At 35.6% G+C, this 23,851-nt stretch overlaps 1 protein-coding gene across 1 annotated transcript in view; it reads left to right on the top strand.

The window, feature by feature from the left end:
- The window catches only part of Dop2R (dopamine D2-like receptor), a 182,248-nt gene that overhangs the window by 89,705 nt on the left and 68,692 nt on the right, over positions 1-23,851 (top strand). The window lies entirely within an intron of this gene.

The raw sequence follows: 23,851 nt of genomic DNA, 5'->3' as shown, positions 1-23,851 counted from the left end.
ATAATACCTTATTGCAAAGTATGGCGTGGGGTATACAAATTAAGGTATCTAGAAGTCGGTGAAGTGAAATATAAGCCTTAAGAGGGCGGTTCGGAAACTTCTTAGCGTATCAATGAAAGAGAATAGTTAGTTTTTCAAAAATATTTTTATTTTTCAATATAATCTCCTGAAACTTCAATACACTTAGTCCAACGCCTTTCTAGCAATTCTATCCCTTGATTAAAATAGTTTGCCTCAGGGTCTTCAAAATAGTGGTTTACAACTGTAATTGCATCTTCATTTGAGGTAAAACGCTTGCCAGCAATGATTTTTTTTTAGATTTGGGAACAAGTAAAAGTCACTGGGAGCTAAATCAGGATAATAAGGTGGGTGGTCAAGCAACTCGTACTTTAATTCGTTGATTTTAGCCATTGACTCTTGTGCGATGGTGCGATGTCTTGATGAAAAATGTTTTTTTTTTTTTTGTAAGTCAGGACGTTTTTCTCGAATTTGTACATCTGAATTTATTGTTTTACCCTTTTGCAGATAGTCAATCAATAAAATACCTTTGAAGTCCCAAAAAACCGTTGCCATAACCTTACCAGCCGATTGAATTGTTTTTGCCCTCTTTGGGGCACTTCCTTCAGCTTCAGTCTATTGTTTGGATTGTTCTTTTGTCTCTGGAGTATAGTGGTGGATCCATGTCTCATCAGCAGTTATGAAACGACGCTTAAAATCCATTTATTTCGCATAAAACGATCCAAACAAGCTTGAGAAATGTTCGTTCTTATGAGTTTTTGATCGACTGTTAACAAATGCGGCACCCATCTTGCAGAAAGCTTTTTCATCTGTAGTTCTTCATGCAAAATTAAATGGACTCGATCATTTGAGATGCCCATGATATTAGCAATTTCACGCACATTTATTCGTCGATCATTTAATACCATATCATGCACTTTGGCTTCAATTTCTGTTGTTGTTGCTGTTTTTGAACGTCCACTACGTGGTTCATCTTCAATGCTTGTACGACCACGTTTAAATTCAGCAACCCAATTTTTTATTTTTGCATATGAAGGAGCACTTTCACCTAACACATTCACCATATCATTATGAATTTCTTGTCCCGATAAACCTTTTTTATGTAAATATTTAATGGCAGGGCGCATTTATAAGTTTTCCAGTGTTAAAAAATTGCGAATGCGTCTTTTTTGAGCACCTGTTTCTATATAAAGGAGTTGCCAGATCGAAACAAAATTTAACATGTGTTCATAACAGATATGGAAGTTTCCAAAACACCTAACTTTTTTCTGTTTATACCGCGCTTTTTGTGCTATGCTAAGAAGTTTCCGAACTGCCCTCGTATATGGGGGCTTTATCACAACCAGGACCAGGGGAGCCAGCGTGGTGCAATGGTTAGCTTGCCCGCCTTTTATACACAGGGTCGTGGGTTCGAACCCAGTTTCGACCAAACACTTTCAGCGGTGGATTTTCCCACCTCAGTAATGCTGTTGACATTTCTGAGTATTTCAAAGCTTCTCTAAGTGGTTTCACTGCAATGTGGAACGCCGTTCGGACTCAGGTATAAAAAGTAGGTCTCTTATCATTGAGCTTTACATAGAATCGGCCAGCACTCAGTGATAAGAGAGAAGTTCACCACTGTGGTATCACAGTGAACTGAATAGTCTAAGTGAGCCTGAAATATCGGGCTGCCACTATACCTAACCTAACCAGGACCACTGTAGTCCAACATTGAAGTTGTCTGTTTGGAGGTATAAAAAAAAAACTTTTAAAACAATTATTGAAGGTTATAAAGTGATGACAGCAGACAATCTGACATCACTTGAATGCTAAGAAATTCTGCAGTAGTTTTTGGGATATACGAATTTAGTAAATTTGTGTGCTTCATTTTTGCATAATTTTGTACCTCTTTTAAGTTAAGTTAGCCAACGTTCATTGAGCCAACTTATTAAAGTCAAGGAAACTTCCATGAACTAAAATAGATATAAATTGTTTTAGGGCCCTACAGGGTTTATTTCTTTTGAGTGTAGTAAAGAATATAACATGTATACTTTAACAAAACACAAACTGATTTAAAATAACTTCGGCGTCATATAACTTATGAGGTTCTCGTATTTTTTTTAATAAATATTGCGTTTTATTTTATTGTTCTCTGTATTTAATTGCATTTAGATTTACCATCACAATAATAGCCACAAAATTTAAAAAAAAAAATACCATCAACAGTCCATTCGTATGGGGTAATCTAATTTTGCATACAAATTCAGCAACCAAGGCTTTTATAAACTCATTTCCATGTGTATTGTGTTTCACATTGAAAATATTCTCATGTGGGATTTTACCTAGAGTTTTCACATCACAACTGGAAATCGGATTTGTGCAAAATTCTGTATGCAGTAATGTTGAAAATTGAGGGACATTAATGCTTACGTCAATATGGAATTCTCTAAAAAAAGAACAGGCAGAGCATCCAAGCTGAATCTTATGGATAATTGGAATTAAAGGGATTAATGAATAGGTTCATTGCGTAGAAACTTATTCTAAAGGCTAACATCCACAGTCGAATTATTTGGGTTATGGTATCTAAAAACTTTTTAACATCGTCTTCTAAATTGTAAGTTAGTCCATACGTGGTATATATTAGAAAAAAACAAGTATATACGGCCCTAACTTCGGCTAGGCCGAAGCTTATGTACCCTCCACCATGGATTGCGTAGAAACTTTTACTAAATACTGTCATCCACAATCGAATTACTTGGGTTGTGGTAACACTTGCCGATGGCAAGGTATCTTAAAACTTCCTAATGCCGTCTACTAAATTGTAAGTTCGTCCATAAGTGGTATATATTAAACTAAAACAAGTATATACGGCCGTAAGTTCGGCCAGGCCGAATCTTATGTACCCTCCACCATGGATTGCGTAGAAACTTCTACGAAAGACTGTTATCCACAAATTTCAACTCACATGGTTGTTAAATATCATATACTACCACCACGTACCAAATTTCAACCAGATCGGACGAATTTTGCTTCTCCAAAAGGCACCGGAGGTCAAATCTGGGGATCGGTTTATATGGGGCCTATATATAAATATGTACCGATATCGGCCAATTTTTGCATGGGTGTTTGAGGCCATATATTAACATCACGTACCAAATTTCAACTGCATCAGATAAATTTTGGTCTACCAAGAGGCTCCGAAGGTCAAATCTGGTGATCGGTTTATATGGGGGCTTTATATAATTATGGACCGATATGGACCAATTTTTGCATGGTTGTTAGTGACCATATACTAACACCATGTACCAAATTTCAGCCGGATCGGATGAAATTTGCTTCTCTTAGAGGATCCGAAAGCCAAATCTTGGGATCGGTTTATATGGGGGCTATATATAATTATGGACCGATGTGAACCTATTTTAAATAAATTTGCTTCTCTTAGAGGCCTCTCAAGCCAAATTTGGGGGTCCGTTTATATGGGGGCTATACGTAAAAGTGGACCGTATAACCCATTTGCAATACCATCCGACCTACATCAATAACAATTACTTGGGCCAAGTTTCAAGTCGATAGCTTGTTTCCGAAGTTAGCGTGATTTCAACAGACGGACGGACGGACGGACATGCTCAGATCGACTCAGAATTTCACCACGACCCAGAATATATATATACTCTATGGGGTCTTAGAGCAATATTTCGATGTGCTACAAACGGAATGACAAAGTTAATATACCCCCCATCCTATGGTGGAGGGTATAAAAAAAGGACGATACGTACATAATTCAGTTTGACAAAATTTTCTATGGAAATAAAATTTTGACAAAATTTTCTATAGAAATAAAATTTTGACAAAATTTCCTATACAAATAAAATTTTAACAAAATTTTCTATAGATATACATTTTTTAAAAAATTTTCTATAAAAATGAAATTTTGATAAAATTTTCTTTACACATAAAATTTTGACAAAATTTTCTATAGAAAAAAAATTTGATAAAATTTTCTATAAAAATAAAATGTTGACAAAATTTTCTATAGAAAAAAAATTTGACAACATTTTTTGTAGATATAAAACCTTGACAAAATTCTCTATAGAAATAAAATTCTGAGAAAATTTTCTATAGTAATAAAATTTTGACAAAATTTTCTATAGAAATAAAATTTTGGTAGATTATTTTTGCCTCCAGTGGCAACCATGATTATGAACCGATATGGACCAATTTTTTTGTGATTGGCGATCGGCTATATATAACTATAGACTGATATGGACAAATTTTAGCATGGTTGTTAGAGACCATAAACTAACACCACATACTAAGTTTCAACCGGATCGGATGAATTTTGCTCCTCCAAGAAGCTCCGGAGGTCAAATCTGGAGAATGGTTTATATGTGGGCTATATATAGTTATGGACTGATATGGCACCGCGACCCAGAATTCACTTTATGGGGTCTTAGAGCAATATTTCGATGTGTTACAAACGGAATGACAAAGTTAATATACCCATCATCCTATGGTGGAGGTTATAAAAACGATTAAATAAGTTGATAATTCAGTTCTTGATCGGTATATGATATATAGGGAGGTCTACAAATAATTACGATCGGGTATGAAGTTCTGCGCTGCAATTAGAGAGCCAGAATTGAAATATCGGGGTTGCTTTATATATTTTGAAGCGATATGGACAAATTTTTGTGTGATTGGGGATTGGTTTATCTGGGGGCTATATAAGTATAGACTAATATGAACCAGGCTTTGCATGATTGTTAGCGGTCTTATACTAGCACAATGTACCAAATTTCAAGCGAATTGAATGAATTTTACTCCTCCTAGAAGCTGCGGAGTTCAAATCTGGGGATCGGTTTATATGGGGGCTATACATAACTATGGACCGATATGGACACATTTTTCCACGGTTGTTAGAGATCATAGACTAGCACCACGTACAACATTTCAACCGGATCGGATGAAATTTACTCTTCCAAAAGACTCCGGAGGTCAAATCTAGGGATCGGTTTATATTGGGGCTATATGTTATATCATTATGGACCGATATGGAGCAATTTTTCCATAGTTGTTAGAGACCGTAGACTAACACCACGTACAAAATTTCAACCGTATCGGATGAAATTTGCTTTTCGAAGAGGCTCCGCAAGCCAAATCTGTGGGTCGGTTTATATGGGGGCTATGCGTAAAAGTGCTCCAATATGGCCCATTTGCAACATCTTTCGACCTACATCAATTATAACTCTTTATGCCAAGTTTCAAGTCGATAGCTTATTTCGTTCGGAAGTTAGCGTGATTTCAACAGACGGACGGACGCACAGTGGTTCCAAATCGCTTTTTTGGAAATAACTCTGTAACTTTTGAACGGATAAAGATATCAACATAAATTTTTCTGTGTGTGGAAGCTGAAGTATTTTGCTCCAGGATTGCGAATTTGTGGGTCCCTAGTGGGTCCACGGGCTGACCTGTAGGCGTTGACAATTGGTCACCTCAGGGGTATGAGATTTTGTTTTAGCTGTCAACTCCGCAATTTTGAACCGATTTCGATGATTTAGAGGAAAACACTTCAGCTTTCACAAACAGAAAAAATTATGTTGATAAAAACAAATATATACGGCCGTAAGTTCGGCCAGGCCGAAGCTTATGTACCCTCCACCATGGATTGCGTAGAAACTTCTACTGAAGAATGTCATCCACAATCGAATTATTTGGGTTGCGGTAACACTTGCCGATGGCAAGGTATCTTAAAACGTCCTAAACTAAAAAAGGCCGATTAAATACGTATATAAATAAGTTTAAAGTTTCTATAGAAATAAAATTTTGACAGCATTTTCTATAGAAATAAAATTTTGACAAAATTTTCTATAGAAATAAAATTTTGACAAAATTTTTATAGAAATAAAATTTTAACAAAATTTTTTATAGAAATAAAATTTTGAAAAAATTTTCTATAGAAATAAAATTTTGACAAAATTTTCTACAGAAATAACATTTTGACAATGTTTTCTATAAAAATTAAATTTTGGTAGATTATTTTTGGCTCGAGTGGCAACCACGATTATGAACCGATATGGACCAATTTTTGTGTGATTGGGGATCCGATATGGACCAATTTTGACATGGTTATTAGCGGCCTTATACTAACATCACGTTGCAAATTTCAACCGGATCGGATGAATTTTGTTCCTCCAAGAGGCAACGGAGATCAAATCTGGGGAACGGTTTATATGGGGGCTATATATAATTATGGACCGATATGGACCAATTCTTGCGTGTTTGTTAGAGACCACATTCTAACACCATGTTCCGAATTTCAACCGGATCGGATAAATTTTGCTCCTCCAAGAGGCTCCGGAGGACAAATCTGGGGATCGATTTATATGGGGGCTATATATAATTATGGACCGATGTGAACCAATTTTTGCGTGGTTGTAAGAGACCACATACTAACACCATGTACCAAATTTCAGCCGAATCGGATGAAATTTGTTTCTCTTAGAGCAATCGCAAGCCAAATTTGGGGGTCCGTTTATATGGGGGCTATACGTAAAAGTGGACCGATATGAACCAATTTTTGCATGGTTGTTAGATACCATATACTAAAACCATGTGCCAAATTTCAGCCGGATCGGATGAGATTTGCTTCTCTTAGAGCAATCGCAATCCAAATTTGGGGGTCCGTTTATATGGGGGCTATACGTAAAAGTGGACCGATATGGCCCATTTGCAATACCATCCGACCTACATCAACAACAACTACTTGTGCCAAGTTTCAAGTCGATAGCTTGTTTCGTTCGGAAGTTAGCGTGATTTCAACAGACGGACGGACGGACGGACGGACATGCTCAGATCGACTCAGAATTTCACCACGACCCAGAATATATATACTTTATGGGGTCTTAGAGCAATATTTCGATGTGTTGCAAACGGAATGACAAAGTTAATATACCCCCATCCTATGGTGGAGGGTATAAAAACGATTTGGAACCACTGTGGGACGGACCGACATGTTTAGATCGACTCAGAATTTCACCACGGTCCAGAATGTATATACTTTATGGGGTCTTAGAGCAATATTTCGATGTGTAACAAACGGAATGACAAAGTTAATATACCCCCATCCTACACAAAAAAAAAATTTTTCTGATTCAATCACGAAATTAATTGATCCAATTAATTTTTTAATTGAAATGTCTTCAATCACGAAAATGATAGTATCAATCACAGTTTTAATTGGGCATAGAAAAAATTCTTGATTAAAAAATTAATTGATTTCGTTACCAAATTTCAATTAAGTTTTTAATTGATTCAATTAAAAACTTAATTGATGTTGATTGCAAAACTCAATTAATTTAGTAATTAAACAAAGGTAACTATTTTCAATTACATTCTGAATTGGCTTAGAATTTTTAGTTGGATTGACAATTCATTGTTTGAAAAAAAAAAATTAATCAAAAATTTAATCACTTTTATAACTGACTTAGTCTTCCGAATTTGATTAAAAGTTAATTGTATCAATTAACTTTTTAATTAAAAATTTTAAAATTTTCAATCATTGACTAAATTAACTTAATGTTTCTATCTTGATTAAAAAGTTAATTGTACCAATTAATTTATTAATTGAAAAAAATTTCAACTTCAATTAACTTTTTAATTGGAAATATTTTGGTGATATTTTTTTCTGTGTATGTTGAAGGGTATAAACAATTAACAAAATTTTGTATAAAAAAACAAAATTTTCTTAGAAAGAAACAACAAAAGTTTCCTAGATAACAAATTTTGACAAAATTTTCTATAGAAAAAAATTTGGCAAAATTTTCAATGGAACATTTTGACAAAATTTGCTATAGAAATAAAATATTGACCAAATAAGATTTGTTTTTGGAAAATTTCCCCCAAAAAAAATTTAATGAAATAAGATTTTGCAAAATTTTCAATAGAAATAAAATATTGACAAAATAAAATTTGTTTTAGTTTTTGTAGGTTTTTTGATAAAATGTTCTCCAAAATTTTGTTGGATATTAATTTGTGGTGACGACCTTGGGTATATAAGATTCAGGGTATATTTATAGACATCGGTTTATAAGTATTGAGATAAGCTAATTTATTTCTTCAATTTCGACTTCCAGTGTTTTCATATTTGAGTGGTATTATTATATATTCGTATTTGACTCGCTCAATATGTTTCAATGTGAAATTTCATTAAAACTATGGACTATTTTCATTTGATCTAATTTCCATGAACTTTTTGTGGTTTTGATTATGGTACACCAACTGATTTTATTTGATTTATAATGAAATGCAATTTTCCATATAAACGCAATATTGTTGGAAAATATCGGTTTCTAAATAATATTAGATATTTGTATGCAAAGTGCCACACGTGTCAAGCTGGGGTAGTGCGGAAACAATTATTTTTCATAGAACATAGCTCCATGTAACGATTAAACAACGAGTGTCAGGAAAAGGAAGAGGAACAAAATCATATAATTTTTGCTTTTATTAACTTAAAAGAGATTTGGCAACAGGTTTATAAAATCTAAATTGCATACGTACACTGAAAAAAATTTTGATATAATATGAAAGAGTATGCAGCCTAAATTTTAGGACACACTGCTTACACAGTGTTAAGGACAAATTTCTTAAAAATAATGAAATTTAAATTAAAATAAAGTTTATAATCTTCAGTTCATGAAACTTAGGACACTAATACTGCAGATTTGCATTCTTCCGTTAAAGTTGTATGTCGTCGAACTTAGGAAAATTTCCCTTAAAGCAAAGTAAAATTTAAATCAAAGAAATCGTCTTTAAATTCACAAATATATTGAATATTTCGATTAAAGATAAAACACTACAAATATCGAGTAAGACTTATTGTGAAAATTTTGCATTTTTGGTTTATTTTTATTTTTTATACCCTGCGCCACACTGTGGAACAGGGTATTATAAGTTAGTGCATATGTTTGTAACACCCAGAAGGAGACGAGATAGATACATGATGTCTTTGGCAATAATGCTCAGGGTGGGCTCTTGAGTCGATATAGCGATGTCCGTCTGTCCGTCCGTCTGATCACATTTTTGTGATCAAAGTCTAGGTCTCAATTGAAGTCCAATCGCCTTCAAATTTGGCACATGTAATTTGGGTCAGAATAGAACCCTATTGATTTTGGAAGAAATCGGTTCAGATTTAGATATAGCTCCCATATATATCTTTCGTCGAGTGATATTTAAATGTATGTATTTGTGGACAAACCTTTATATATAGCCCCCAACACAATTGACGGATGTGATATGGTATCGAAAATATAGACCTACAAAGTGGTGCAGGGTATAATATAGTCGGCCACGCCCGACTTTAGACTTTCCTTACTTGTTTAATTAAGAATCTATTTTTTACTTTGAACTATCTGTTATAATTTAGATTTTTAAACTGGCATTTATTTGTACGTGAATAGCTTTATTAATATATTACTGGCAAAGACTTTAAATTCGATAAATGAGGTCTGTATTAAAATTTTAATTTAAATGATTTAAGATTTAAAGATAAAGATAGATAGATAGATAAAGATGAATATCAGCTAACGGTAGCGCACCCTATTCAAAGTTTCGTTAAGATTTGCATCGTCGTTAAAGAAGTGTTGCCACCAGCACCAAACTGTGACTTTTCTCTTCTGTCTGATCTTCACTCCGAAATTGGAAAGGAGCTTAATTCATGACCTCCCCCAAAAAATCGAAAATTCCATCCAAATCCTGAACAAATTGAAATTTTTATATGAAAAACTTGTTTTGCTCATATCCCTAAACTAATCGTCCTAGAGCGAAAGGTGCCTAAGTTATGACCACCAACCAAAAATTTTGTGGGCCATACCTCCTAATCTATGCACCATGGGGAGCCACCGTGGTGCAATGGTTAGCATGCCCGCCCTGCATACACAAGGTCGTGGGTTCGATTCCTGCTTCGACCGAACACCAAAATGTCTTTCAGCGGTGGATTATCCCACCTCAGTAATGCTGGTGACCTTTCTGTGTGTGCTATAAAAAGGAGGTACCTTGTCATTGAACTCAACATGGAATCGGGCAGCACTCAGTAATAAAGAGAAGTTCACCATTGTGGTGGACTGAATGTTCTATGTGAGCTTGATACATCGGGCTGCCACCTAACCTAACCTAGAGCGAAAAAGAGGTTAATTCATGACCTCCACCAAAAAATCGAAAATTGCATCAAAATCCTTAAAGAAATGAAATTTTTATATGAAAAATTTGTTACGCGTCCTAGTGCGAAAAAGAGCTTAATTCATGACCACCCTCATAAAATTGAAAATTCCATCCAAATCCTGAAAAAATTGAAAGTTTTATATGAAAAACAAAATTCGAAGCGTACGAAGGCAGTTCGGAAACTTCTTAGCCTAGCACAAAAAGCGCGGTATAAACAGAAAAATGTTAAGTGTTTTGGAAACTTCCATCTCTGTTATGAACACATGTTAAATTTTACTTCGATCTGGCAACAAGTGTTCAAAAAAGACGCATCCGCAATTTTTATACCCTGCGCCACACAGGGTATTATAAGTTATTTAGTGCATATGTTTGCAACACCCAGAAGGAGACGAGATAGACACATGGTGTCTTTGGCAATAATGCTAAGGGTGGGCCCCTAAGTCGATATAACAATGTCCGTCTGTCCGTCCGTCAGTCTGTGAACACATTTTTGTGATCAAAGTCTAGGTCGCAATTTAAGTCCAATCGCCTTCAAATTTGGCACATGTTCCTAATTTGGGTCAGAATAGAACCCTATTGATTTTGGAAGAAATCGGTTCAGATTTAGATATAGCTCCCATATATATCTTTCGCCCGATATGCACTAATATGAACCCAGCAGCCAGAGTTTTATAGCGATTTGCTTAAAATTTTGTACAAACATAACACTTAGTAGTATAGTCAAGTGTGCAAAATTTGATTGAAATCGGTTTAGATTTAGATATAGCTCCCATATATATCTTTCGCCCGATATGGACTTATATGGGCCCAGAAGACAGATTTTTGGCCGAATTTGGTTGAAATTTTGCACTACGAGTACAATTAGTAGTGTAGTCGGGTGTGCAAAATTTGATAGAAATCGTTTCAGATTTAGATATAGCTCACATATATCTTTCGCCCGATATGGACTAATATGGTCCTAAAAGCCAGAGTTTTGGCCCAATTTGGTTGAAATTTTGCACAGGGAGTAGATTTAGCATTTTAGCTATGCGTGCAAAATTGGTTGAAATCGGTTCAGATTTAGATATAGCTCCCATATATATCGTTCGCCCCATTTACACTCATATGACCACTGTGGCCAATCTTTTACTCCGATTTAATTGAAATTTTGCACAGGGAGAAGAATAGCATTGTAGCTATGCGTGCCAAATTTGGTTGAAGTCGGTTTAGATTTAGATATATCTCCCATATATAGCTTTCGGCCGATTTACACTCGTATGCCCACAGAGACCAATTTTTAACTCCGACTTAGTTAAAATTTTGCACAGGGAGTAGAATTAGTATTGTTGCTATGTGTGCCAAATTTGGTTGAAATCGGTTCAGATTTAGATATAGCTCCCATATATATGTTTTTCAAGTGTGCCAAATTTTATTGAAATCGGTTCAGATTTAGATATAGCTCCCATATATATCTTTCGCCCGATATGGACTAATACGGTCCCAGAAGCCCGAGTTTTACCCCAATTTGGTTGAAATTTTGCACAGGGAGTAGAATTAGCATTGTAGCTATGCGTGTTAAATTTGGTTGAAATCGGTTCAGATTTAGATATAGCTCCCATATATAGCTTTCGCCCGATTTACACTCATATGACCATTGAGGACAATTTTTTGCTCCGATTTAGTTGAAATTTTGCACAGAGAGTAGAATTAGCATTGTAACTATGCGTGCCAAATTTGGTTGAAGTCGGTTTAGATTTAGATATATCTCCCATATATAGCTTTCGGCCGATTTACACTCATATGCCCACAGAGACCAATTTTTAACTCCGACTTAGTTAAAATTTTGCACAGGGAGTAGAATTAGTATTGTTGCTATGTGTGCCAAATTTGGTTGAAATCGGTTCAGATTTAGATATAGCTCCCATATAAATGTTTTTCTGATATCGACAAAAATGGTCAAAATACCAACATTTTCCTTGTAAAATTGCTACTGCTTAGTCGAAAAGTTGTAAAAATGACTCTAATTTTCCTATACTTCTAATACATATATATCGAGCGATAAATCATAAATAAACTTTTTCGAAGTTTCCTTAAAATTGCTTCAGATTTAAACGTTTCCCATATTTTTTTACTAACATTGTGTTCCACCCTAGTACATTAGCCGACTTAAATTTTGAGTCTATAGATTTTGTAAAAGTCTATCAAACTCTGTCCAAATCGAGTGATATTTAAATGTATGTATTTGGGACAAACCTTTATATATAGCCCCAACACATTTGACGGATTTGATATGGTATTGAAAATTTAGATCTACAAAGTGGTGCAGGGTATAATATAGTCGGCCCCGCCCTTACTTTTTTTCGTTTAATTTTAGTTTATTCATTTTTAACCAATCATTTACATTTTTTTAGTCATCCTTCAAGTATTTTTCACACAGTTCCGGTGATTCACCATCAGCAAATATTAATGTGTCATCAGCATATACGACTATCTCACAATTATTTAATATCCTTGGCATATCATTTTCTCCCACTGTACATCATCTTTTCATATAACTTACAAGTCCCTTAATCTTATTTTTATGCCCTGCTCCACACTGTGGAACAGGGTATTATAAGTTAGTGCATATGTTTGCAACACCCAGAAGGAGACGAGATAGACACAGGGTGTCTTTGGCAAAAATGCTCAGGGTGGGCTCTTGAGTCGATATAGCGATGTCCGTCTGTCCGTGAACACATTTTTGTAATCAAAGTCTAGGTCGCAGTTTTAGTCCAATCGACTTCAAATTTGGCACAAGTATGTGTTTTGGCTCAGAATAGATCCCTATTGATTTTGGCAGAAATCAGTTGAGATTTAGATATAGCTCCCATATATATATTTCGCCCGATATGGACTTATATGGCCCCAGAAGCCAGAGTTTTACCCTAATTTGCTTAAAATTTTGCACAATAAGAACAATTAGTACTACAGTCAAGTGTGCCAAATTTTATATCGAGTGATAAATCACAAACAAACTTTTTCGAAGTTTTCTTAAAATTGCTTCAGATTTAAACGTTTCCCATATTTTTTTACTAACATTGTGTTCCACCCTAGTGCATTAGCCGACTTAAATTTTGAGTCTATAGATTTTGTAAAAGTCTATCAAACTCTGTCCAAATCGAGTGATATTTAAATGTATGTATTTGGGACAAACCTTTATATATATAGCACCCAACACATTTGACGGATGTGATATGGTATTGAAAATTTAGATCTACAAAGTGGTGCAGGGTATAATATAGTCGGCCCCGCCCGACTTTAGACTTTCCTTACTTGTTTTTTACTAAAATTGTGTTCCACCCCTGTGCATTAGCCAACTTAAATTTTGAGTCTATAGATTTTGTAAAAGTCTATCAAATTCTGTCCAAATCGAGTGATATTTAAATGTATGTATGTGGGACAAACCTTTATATATAGCACCCAACACATTTGACGGATGTGATATGGTATCGAAAATTTAGATCTACAAAGTGGTGCAGGGTATAATATAGTCGGCCCCGCCCGACTTTAGACTTTCCTTACTTGTTTTAAAATGGAAAAATGAGCAATTGTTGCTGTCATTAAATATTTACATAAAAAAGGTTTATCGGGACAAGAAATTCATAATGATATGGTGAATGTGTTAGGGGAAAGTGCTCCTTCATATGCAACAATAAAAAATTGGGTTGCTGAATTTAAACGTGGTCGTACAAGCATTGAAGATGAACCACGTAGTGGACGTTCAAAAACAGCAACAACAACAGAAATTGTAGCCAAAGTGCATGATATGGTATTAAATGATCGACGAATAAAAGTGTGTGAAATTGCTAATATCATGGGCATCTCAAATGATCGAGTCCATTTAATTTTGCATGAAGAGCTACAGATGAAAAAGCTTTCTGCAAAATGGGTGCCGCATTTGTTAACAGTCGATCAAAAACGCATAAGAATGAACATTTCTCAAGCTTGTTTGGATAGTTTTAAGCGAAATAAAATGGATTTTAAGTGTCGTTTCGTAACTGTTGATAAGACATGGATCCACCACTATACTCCAGAGACAAAAGAACAATTCAAACAATGGACTGAAGCTGGAAGAAGTGCCCCAAATGAGGCAAAAACAATTCAATCGGTTGGTATGGTTATGGCAACGGGTTTTTGGGACTTCAAAGGTATTTTATTTATTTATTTATTTAAGTCGATGGATTACATTATTGATTGACTATCTGCAAAAGGGTACAACAATAAAGTCAGAGTACTATTGCAACCTTTTGGATCAATTAAATTTACAAATTCGAGAAAAACGTCCTAGCTTACTACACAAAAAATAATTTTTCATCAAGACAACGCACCAGCGCACAAGAGTGTTTTAACATTTGCTAAAATCAACGAATTAAAGTACGAGTTGCTTGAACACCCACCTTATTCTCCTGACTTAGTTCCCAGTGACTTTTATTTGTTCCCAAATCTAAAAAAATCCTTGCTGGCAAGCGTTTTATCTCAAATGAAGGTGCAATTACAGTTGTAAACCACTATTTTGAAGACCTTGAGAAAAACTATTTTAATCAAGGGATAGAATTGCTAGAAAAGCGTTGGACTAAGTGTATTCAAGTTTCAGGAGATTATATTGAAAAATAAAAATATTTTTGAAAAACTAACTATTCTCTTTCATTGATAGGCTAAGAAGTGTCCGAACCGCCCTCGTATGTCAGATGCTTAAACCAGTGTTGCCGAAAAGATAACAGCAAAATATTCATCCTTTAATTGCTGCAGAATGTCCCAGTTTATTCCCCTGTAATTATCCCTAGAGTAGCTATATTCCTTCTTGTCGGTCTCTGCAATTTTCTTAAATTATTTTATTACTTTGTAAATAATGAAAACCAATTTATTTATGAAAAAAAAGAAATATTTCCTATTTTTTAAAATTTCTATATCTTTAGGACACAAAATAAATCGCAAACAATATATGTAGTAATTTTCACACATATTAAATTTTAATGTGGTCGCAACACAAGTACCATAAAACACTGTCTGACTCGTAGTAGTATTTATGATGCATAATGTAATATCTCATTTATTTCATATTTTTTCATGTTTTATATTTTTATATAATCTGATTTCTATTTTAGGGTGTTGTTTTTGGCATGATCAATATTAAAGTGTATTTACAAAATCTATTTGAAGAATGATATATGTCTCTACAAAACAAAACAAAAAAAAAAACAAGTACATACAGTAGTAAGTTCGGCCGGGCCGAATCTTAAACTGATTGAAAACTCTTCGCAGTAGCGAGTTACTTGATAATATATAGAATTTCAGGGAATTTACTGACAAATATTCTCCCAAGCAGATCAGTTCAACCAGTACGCATCCCGAAGATAAATTTTAAGATTCTACCTGTGAAGACTAGATCAGATTCTGGATTTATAAGTTTCTTTTTCAATTTTGTTTGAGTTTTAGAGAAATCATCAGACATATTTTTGAGTGTCTAAAATACCAGTATAAAGGGTGATACGGTCAAAATTTGGTCAATATAAACTTGACGTATTTCTTTAAATTGTTCATTTAAAAAACCTGAACACCCCTCATTTTGAAGGTGAGTGTGTGTGTAGAATGTTGCTCCTATTTTGATTTTGGAATTCACTATTCAGTTGTCAAAATGCCGTCCAAGCAAAAAGTGCAGCGTATCAAAATTTTGCTCGCGCATCGCGAAAATCCGAGCTACTCGCACGCAAAGCTGGCAAAATCGCTAAAAGTTGCCAAATCAACCGTTACAAATGTAATTAAAGTGTTTGGGGAACGTTTGTCGACAGCCAGGAAGTCTGGATCGGGGGGAAATCGAAACCCGGAAGCCGCTGAGACGACAAAGAGAGTTGCCGGTAGTTTCAAGCGAAACCCTAACCTCTCTCTCCGAGATGCCGCAAATAAGCTGGGTGTATCGTCTACAACCGTGCATCGAGCCAAAAAACGTGCCGGACTATCGACTTACAAGAAGGTAGTGACTCCAAATCGCGATGATAAACAAAATACGACGACCAAAGCGCGATCCCGGAGGCTGTACACGACGATGCTGATGAAGTTTGACTGCGTGGTAATGGACGACGAAACCTACGTCAAAGCCGACTACAAGCAGCTTCCGGGACAGGAGTTTTATACGGCAAAAGGAAAGCAGATATTTTCAAGCACATAAAACTGTCAAAGTTCGCAAAGAAATATCTGGTTTGGCAAGCCATCTGTACCTGTTGCTTGAAAAGCAGAATTTTCATAGCTTCCGGGACGGTCAACCAAGAAATTTACGTGAAAGAGTGTTTGAATAAACGTCTGCTGCCTTTCCTGAAGAAACACGGTTGTTCCGTACTGTTTTGGCCGGATTTGGCATATTGCCATTACGGTAAAAAGGCCGCCGAGAACGTGCAGGTGGTTCCCAAGGACAAGAACCCTCCCAACACGCCAGAGCTCTGCCCAATTGAGAAATACTGGGCTATTGTCAAGCGGAACCTAAAGAAAACCAAAAAAACTACTAAGGACGAGCAGCAGTTCAAGGCAAACTGGCTTTCTGCGGCGAAGAAGGTGGACAAGGTGGCTGTACAAAATCTGATGGAAGGTGTCAAGCGTGAGGCCCGGCAATTCGGATTTGGAAAAGCGAAAGCCTAACTGAATATTTTTCCTGAATTTTATTCTAATTGAACTTGAAAAAGAAATTTAATTTGATTTTTTAAATAAACGATTTCACCGATTTACACACGTTTTCCCTTGACCAAATTTTGAGCGTATCACCCTTTATTTACATTCTCTGGCAAATCGGATAAAAACTACGGTTTCTAGAAGCCCAAGAAGTTAAATCGGGAGATCGGTCTATATGGGGGCTATATTAAAACATGGCTCGATACACACAATATTTGGCTGACATATATGTGGTCCTAAAATACCTAGGTTTCCAATTTCGGAAAAAGTGGATGAAAACTACAGATTCTAGCAGCCCAAGAAATAAATTTGGTAGGTAGGTCTATATGGGGGCTATACCAAAACATGGACCAATTCTCATCATTTTCGACACACCTCTTAAAGGTTCTCAAATACCTCTAGAATTCAAATTAAAAACTACGAATTCTACAAACCCAAGAAGTAAAATCCTCCCGATTTTACGATCAGTCTATAAGGGGCCTATACCAAAACATCCACCGATACGGACCATTTTCGACACACCTCTTTATGGTCCCAAAATACCTCTATATCTCTAATTTCTGGCAAATTGGATAAAAATAACGGATTCTAGAAGCCCAAGAAATAAAATCGGGAGTCGGTCTATATGGGGGCTACACCAAAACATGGACCGATACGCCCCATTTTCGACATACGATTTTGTGGTCTTAAAATACCTCAAGACTTCCAATTTCTGGCAAATTTGATAAAAACTACGGATTCTAGAAGCCCATGAAGTAAAATCGGAAGATCGGTCTACATAGGGCTACACCAAAACATGGACCGATACGCCCCATTTTCGACACACGATTTTGTGGTCTTAAAATACCTCAAGATTTCCAATTTCTTGCAAATTGGATAAAAACTACGGATTCTATAAGCCCAAGAAATAAAATCGGGAGATCGGTCTATATGGGGCTACACTAAAAAATGAACTGATACTGACCATTTTCGACACACCTCATTATGGTCCCAAAATACCTCTAGATTTATAATTTCAGGCTAATCGGATTTTAAATACAGTTTCTAAACGCCCAAGAATTAAAATCGGGATACCGGTCCATATGGGAGCTATACCAAAACCTGGACCGATACAGACCATTTTCGACACACCAATTTGTGGTCCTAAAATACCTCTTGATTTTCAATTTCAGGCAAATAGGATTGTAAATACAGTTTCTAGACGCCAAAGAACTAAAATACATATGGGGGCTATTCCAAAATATGGACCGAAAGCCACCATTTTCGATACACTTTTTGATGGTTCTTAGATACCTCTAGATTTCCAATTTCAGGCAAATTGGATAAAAACTACGGTTTTTATAAGCCCAAGACCCCAAATTGGGAGGTCGTTTGGAGGTTTATATGGGGACTATATATAATTATGGACTGATATGAACCAATTCCTGCATGGTTGTTGGATACCATATACTAACATCATGTACCAAATTGCAACCGATTCGGATGAATTTTGCTCTTCCAAGGGGCTCCGGAGGTCAAATCTAGGGATGGGGCTATATATAATTATGGACCGATTTCGACCAATTTTTGCATGGATGTTTGAGGCCAAATATAAATACAACGTACCAAATTAGAACTGAATCAGATGAATTTTGGTCTTCCAAGAGGCTCCGGAGGTCAACTCTGGCGATCGGCTTATATGGGGGCTATATATAATTATGGACCGATATGGACCAATTTTGGCATGGTTGTTAGAGACAATATACTAACACCACGTACCAAATTTCAATCGGATCGGATAACTTCTGCTCATTTATATGGGGGCTATATATAATTATGCGCCGATGTGGACCAATTTTTGCATGGTCATTAGAGAACATATACCAACACCATGTACCAAATTTCAGCCGGATCGGATGAAATTTGCTTCTCTTTCAGGCTCCGCAAGCCAAATCTGGGGATCGGTTTATATGGGGGCTATATATAATTATGGACCGATGTCGACAAATTTTTGCATGGTTTTTAAAGCCCATATACTAACACCATGTACCAAATTTCAGCCGGATCGGATGAAATTTGCTTCCCTTAGAGGCTCAGAAAGCCAAATCGGGGGATCGGTTTATATAGGGGCTCTATACAATTATTGATCGATATGGACCAATTTTTGCATGGGTGTTAGAGACCATATACCAACACCATGTACCAAATTTCAGCCGGCTCGGATGAAATTTGCTTCTCTTAGAGGGTCTGCAAGCCAAATTTGGGGGTCCGTTTATATGGGGGCTATACGTAAAAGTGGACCGATATGGTCCATTTTCAATACCATCCGACCTACATCAATAACAACTACTTGTGCAAAGTTTCAAGTCGATAGCTTGTTTCGTTCGGAAGTTAGCGTGATTTCAACAGACGGACGAACGGATGGACATGCTCAGATCGACTCAGAATTTCACCACGACCCACAATATATATACTTTATGGGGTCTTAAAGCAATATGTTGATGTGTTACAAACGGAATGACAAAATTAATATACCTCCATCCTATGGTGGAGGGTATAAAAACTATCATTCACGAAAGAAACACCCTTTTCACAATAAACTACATGTGCATGTACTGCTCCATCGAAATTCTCATAGTCATACATTTCACTCGCATGGATGACTGAGCAAAACATTAGTAATTTACTAAGTTATTAACTTTTTTTCTTGTGCTTTTTGCTCAACAAATGTTATGAGAGCAAAACCCCACTCTCTCGAAATATCGGAAAAAAATCTTAATTTAAGGATACAACCAGAAAAACGAATGTTTTGTTTCGGGAGGTTATAAATTACAAATGCAATTTGCCAAAAAATTTAAAACTCTGGCAAAAAAAGGAAAACAAAAACTATAATGAGACATTGCTTTTGGTAACATATGGAGGTTATTCAAATTTTCCATGGGCCAAATTGCCATCGTACAGAAGCATTGGACCTCATAAAATGCCAGACGATATTCTTCTTTGTTTTCTATGCTCAAGATTACAAAACAAATCAGACCCTTTTTTATACCCTCCATCATAGGATGGGGGTATATTAACATTGTCATTCCGTTTGTAACACATCGAAATATTGCTCTAAGACCCCATAAAGTATATATATTCTGGGTCGTGGTGAAATTCTGAGTCGATCTAAGCATGTCCGTCCGTCCGTCCGTCCGTCCGTCCGTCCGTCCGTCCGTCCGTCCGTCCGTCTGTTGAAATCACGCTAACTTCCGAACGAAACAAGCTATCGACTTGAAACTTGGCACAAGTAGTTGTTATCGATGTAGGTCGGATGGTATTGAAAATGGGCCATATCGGTCCACTTTTACGTATAACCCCCATATAAAGGGACCCTCAGATTTGGCTTGTGGAGCCTCTAACAGAAGCATATTTCATCCGATCCGGCTGAAATTTGGTACATAGTGTTGGTATATGGTCTCTAACAACCATGCAAAAATTGGTCCACATCGGTCCATAATTATATATAGCCCCCATATAAACCGATCCCCAGATTTGGCTTGTGGAGCCTCTAACAGAAGCATATTTCATCCGATCCGGCTGAAATTTGGTACATAGTGTTGGTATATGGTCTCTAATATTCATGCAAAAATTGGTCCACATCGGTCCATAATTATATATAGCCCCCATATAAACCGATCCCCAGATTTGGCTTGCGGAGCCTAAAAGAGAAGCAAATTTCATCCGATCCGGCTGAAATTTGGTACATGGTGTTGGTATATGGTCTCTAACAACCATGCAAAAATTGGTCCACATCGGTCCATAATTATATATAGCCCCCATATAAACCGATCCCCAGATTTGGCTTGCGGAGCCACAAAGGGAAGAAAATTTCATCCGATCCGGCTGAAATTTGGTACATGGTGTTGGTATATGGTCTCTAACAACCATGCAAAAATTGGTCCATATCGGTCCTTAATTATATATAGCCCCCATATAAACCGATCCCCAGATTTGGCTTGTTGAGCCTCTAAGAGAACCATATTTCATCCGATCCGGCTGAAATTTAGTACATGGTGTTGGTATATGGTCTCTAACAATCATGCAAAAATTGGTCCACATCGGTCCATAATTATATATTGCCCCCCATATAAACCGATCCCCAGATTTGGCTTGCGAAGTCTCCAAGAGAAGCAAATTTCATCCAATCCGGTTGTAATTTGGAACATGGTGTTAGTATATGATCTTTAACAACCGTGCCAGAATTGGTCCATAACGGTCCATAATTATATATAGGCCCCATATAAAACATTCTCCAGATTTGACCTCCGGAGCCTCTTGGAGGAGCAAAATTCACCCGATCCGGTTCAAATTAGGAACGTAGTGTTAGTATATGGTCGCTAAGGACCATACCAAAATTGGTCCAATCACACAAAAATTGGTCCATATCGGTTTATAATCATGGTTGCCACTAGAGCCAAAAATAATCTACCAAAATTTTATTGCTATAGAAAATTTTGTCAAAATTCTATTTCTAGAGAAAATTTTGTTAAAATTTTATTCCGTTCATAATCAGGTTGTCACTCGAGCCAAAAAATAATCTACCAAGATTTTATTTCTATAGAAAATTTTGTCAAAAGTTTATTTCTATAGAAAATTTTGTTAAAATTTTATTGCTGTAGAAATTCTTGTCAAAATTTTCTTTCTATAGAAAATTTTGTGCACATTTTTATTTCTATAGAAAATTTTGTGAAAATTTAATTTCTATAGAAAATTTTGATATAATTTTATTTCTGTAGAAAATTTTGTCAAAATTTTATGTCTACTTTGTCAAACTGAATTATATACGTATTGGATCGATCTTTTTTGATTTAATATATACCACGTACGGACTTACATACAAATTAGAAGATGGTGTTAGGAGGTGTTAAGATACCTTGCCATCGGCAAGCGTTACCGCAACTTAAGTAATTCGATTGTGGAATGCAGTGTTTAGAAGAAGTTTCTACGCAATCCATGATGGAGGGTACATAAGCTTCGGCCTGGCCGAACTTACGGCCGTATATACTTGTTTCTGGTTGCTAATATGTTCCTACCTATTTGCATAAAACAGCAAAAAACTAGCAGCTGGTGGAGGAGACCTGCCGTAGATAATTCTATCATACAAAGGCACGACCAGCAGCAGGCTCTACAAAAACAAAAGAAAGGACTACCTTAACTACTAAGTATCATGAGAGTCAATCTATTTTTATTTACTCCCTATGATGTTGTTGGTGCTCTTGCCTTTTCTTATTTTGACAATTTTTGTCCATTTAAAAATGTTTTGTTTTCCAGTTCCCAAAATAACAACCGAGATTTTTTTGTTTATTTAAACGGAAAAGGATATAACACCACCATCACCACAACCTCTAGCCATTGGCGCTGAGTCGGCATTCACCTAGTCATGCATGTGAATGCCGAATGAATGAAATGATACCCGCCCCTTACATACTCACTTGGGTGTATTCATGCATACATAGAGAAACCGGGCATATCCATATAGGAATAAACATAAATGTATCCTCATACAATCGGCATGGAGGAGTTGAAGGATATGTGTGTCACACTACATTTACCTCAAAAACTTTAGATTATTTTAGTTTCACATGTGAACAACTTGGTCTATTGAGAAATATGAGGGTGTATTCGAAACAGAATTAGAATAACTTTTAGGCCTAAACGAAATAATTGTAGACAAGTAAAAGACATTTCTTTTTGGTCACAAAATGTATGAGGTAATATGTCGAAATCGGTTTTTCCTCTCTATATCCATCACCATACACTGAAACAAATATTGACCTACTATGAAATATTATGCAACCCAAATTTTAGGTCACACAATTTACACAATATTAATGACAAATTTCTTTAAAATAAAGAAATTTTTATTAAAAGAAAGTTCATAATCTTTAATATAGAAAATTTGCTTCATCAAGTTTCAGGACATGAATCTTTGAAATTTGGGTGCCTCTGTCAAAGTCACGTGTCTTTGAAGTAAGGTATATTTTCCTTTGGGCGTGTCCAATTACCACATGATAATATTAGAACAAACTTTTTACACATGCCCAATTTTGTGAGTATTGACATCACACAGATGGAATTTCTCAAAAGTAGCATCGCACTATGGCCGACAACTGTTTTTAAAGAAATATTTGTTTTATAAATAAAATTATGTAAATGTGAGTTCTTATACTCAAGGTGAGTAGTTTTACTATATACAAATAGAACTTGCTAAATGTTTCTTTTGAATAGTTTTTTGTTTGTTTTTCGTGGAGTAAAACTAACTATATCATACCCTGCACCACTTTGTAGATCCACACACTGAAAAAACAGTGAACCCACCAGGAAGAAATGTTTCGGTTAATTTTAGAAAATTTTGAATATTTGTAGAAAATTTTAACTAAACAGTATTACAAACGTTGGCATCACGCCGATGTCATCAAAATAAGTAAATATTTTTCGACAAGTTCAAGAAAATTTATTAGACATAACTAAGTTTTTTCACTTGGTAAAGAAAATTTTGTAGTTTGAAGGAAAAACTTGGAGTTCAAAATTGCAAGAATGTCTTTAGTGATATACGAAGTTCATGATGGACGCATTTTTGGTAAAATTTACAAATTTAAAGAAATTCTGAACTATTTTGTAGAAGATACGAATTTAGTTAATCATTATGCTTCATTTGAGTTTAGTTTTTTCCTCGGTTTTAGTTAATTTAACTAACGTAAACAAAAAATTATTAGAGTAAAGGAAACTTTCCCCAAACATAATAATTCCATGAACTAAAATAAAGTTAAATTGGCTTTAGTGAAATAGAGAGTTCACTTTTTTTTGAGTGCATTTCAAATCCGTCTAATGAGTTGGGTGCTATATATAAAGCGGTTTATTGCCTTTACATACATTTACATACTTCTAAAAAAACTGAAGGCATAAAATTTTAGTCGGTAATCACCTGGGGTAGAAC

This window comes from Haematobia irritans, chromosome 3 (genome assembly GCF_050003625.1).
Source record: "Haematobia irritans isolate KBUSLIRL chromosome 3, ASM5000362v1, whole genome shotgun sequence".
NCBI lineage: Eukaryota > Metazoa > Arthropoda > Insecta > Diptera > Muscidae > Haematobia > Haematobia irritans.
This window is presented reverse-complemented; position numbering and strand designations above follow the sequence as displayed.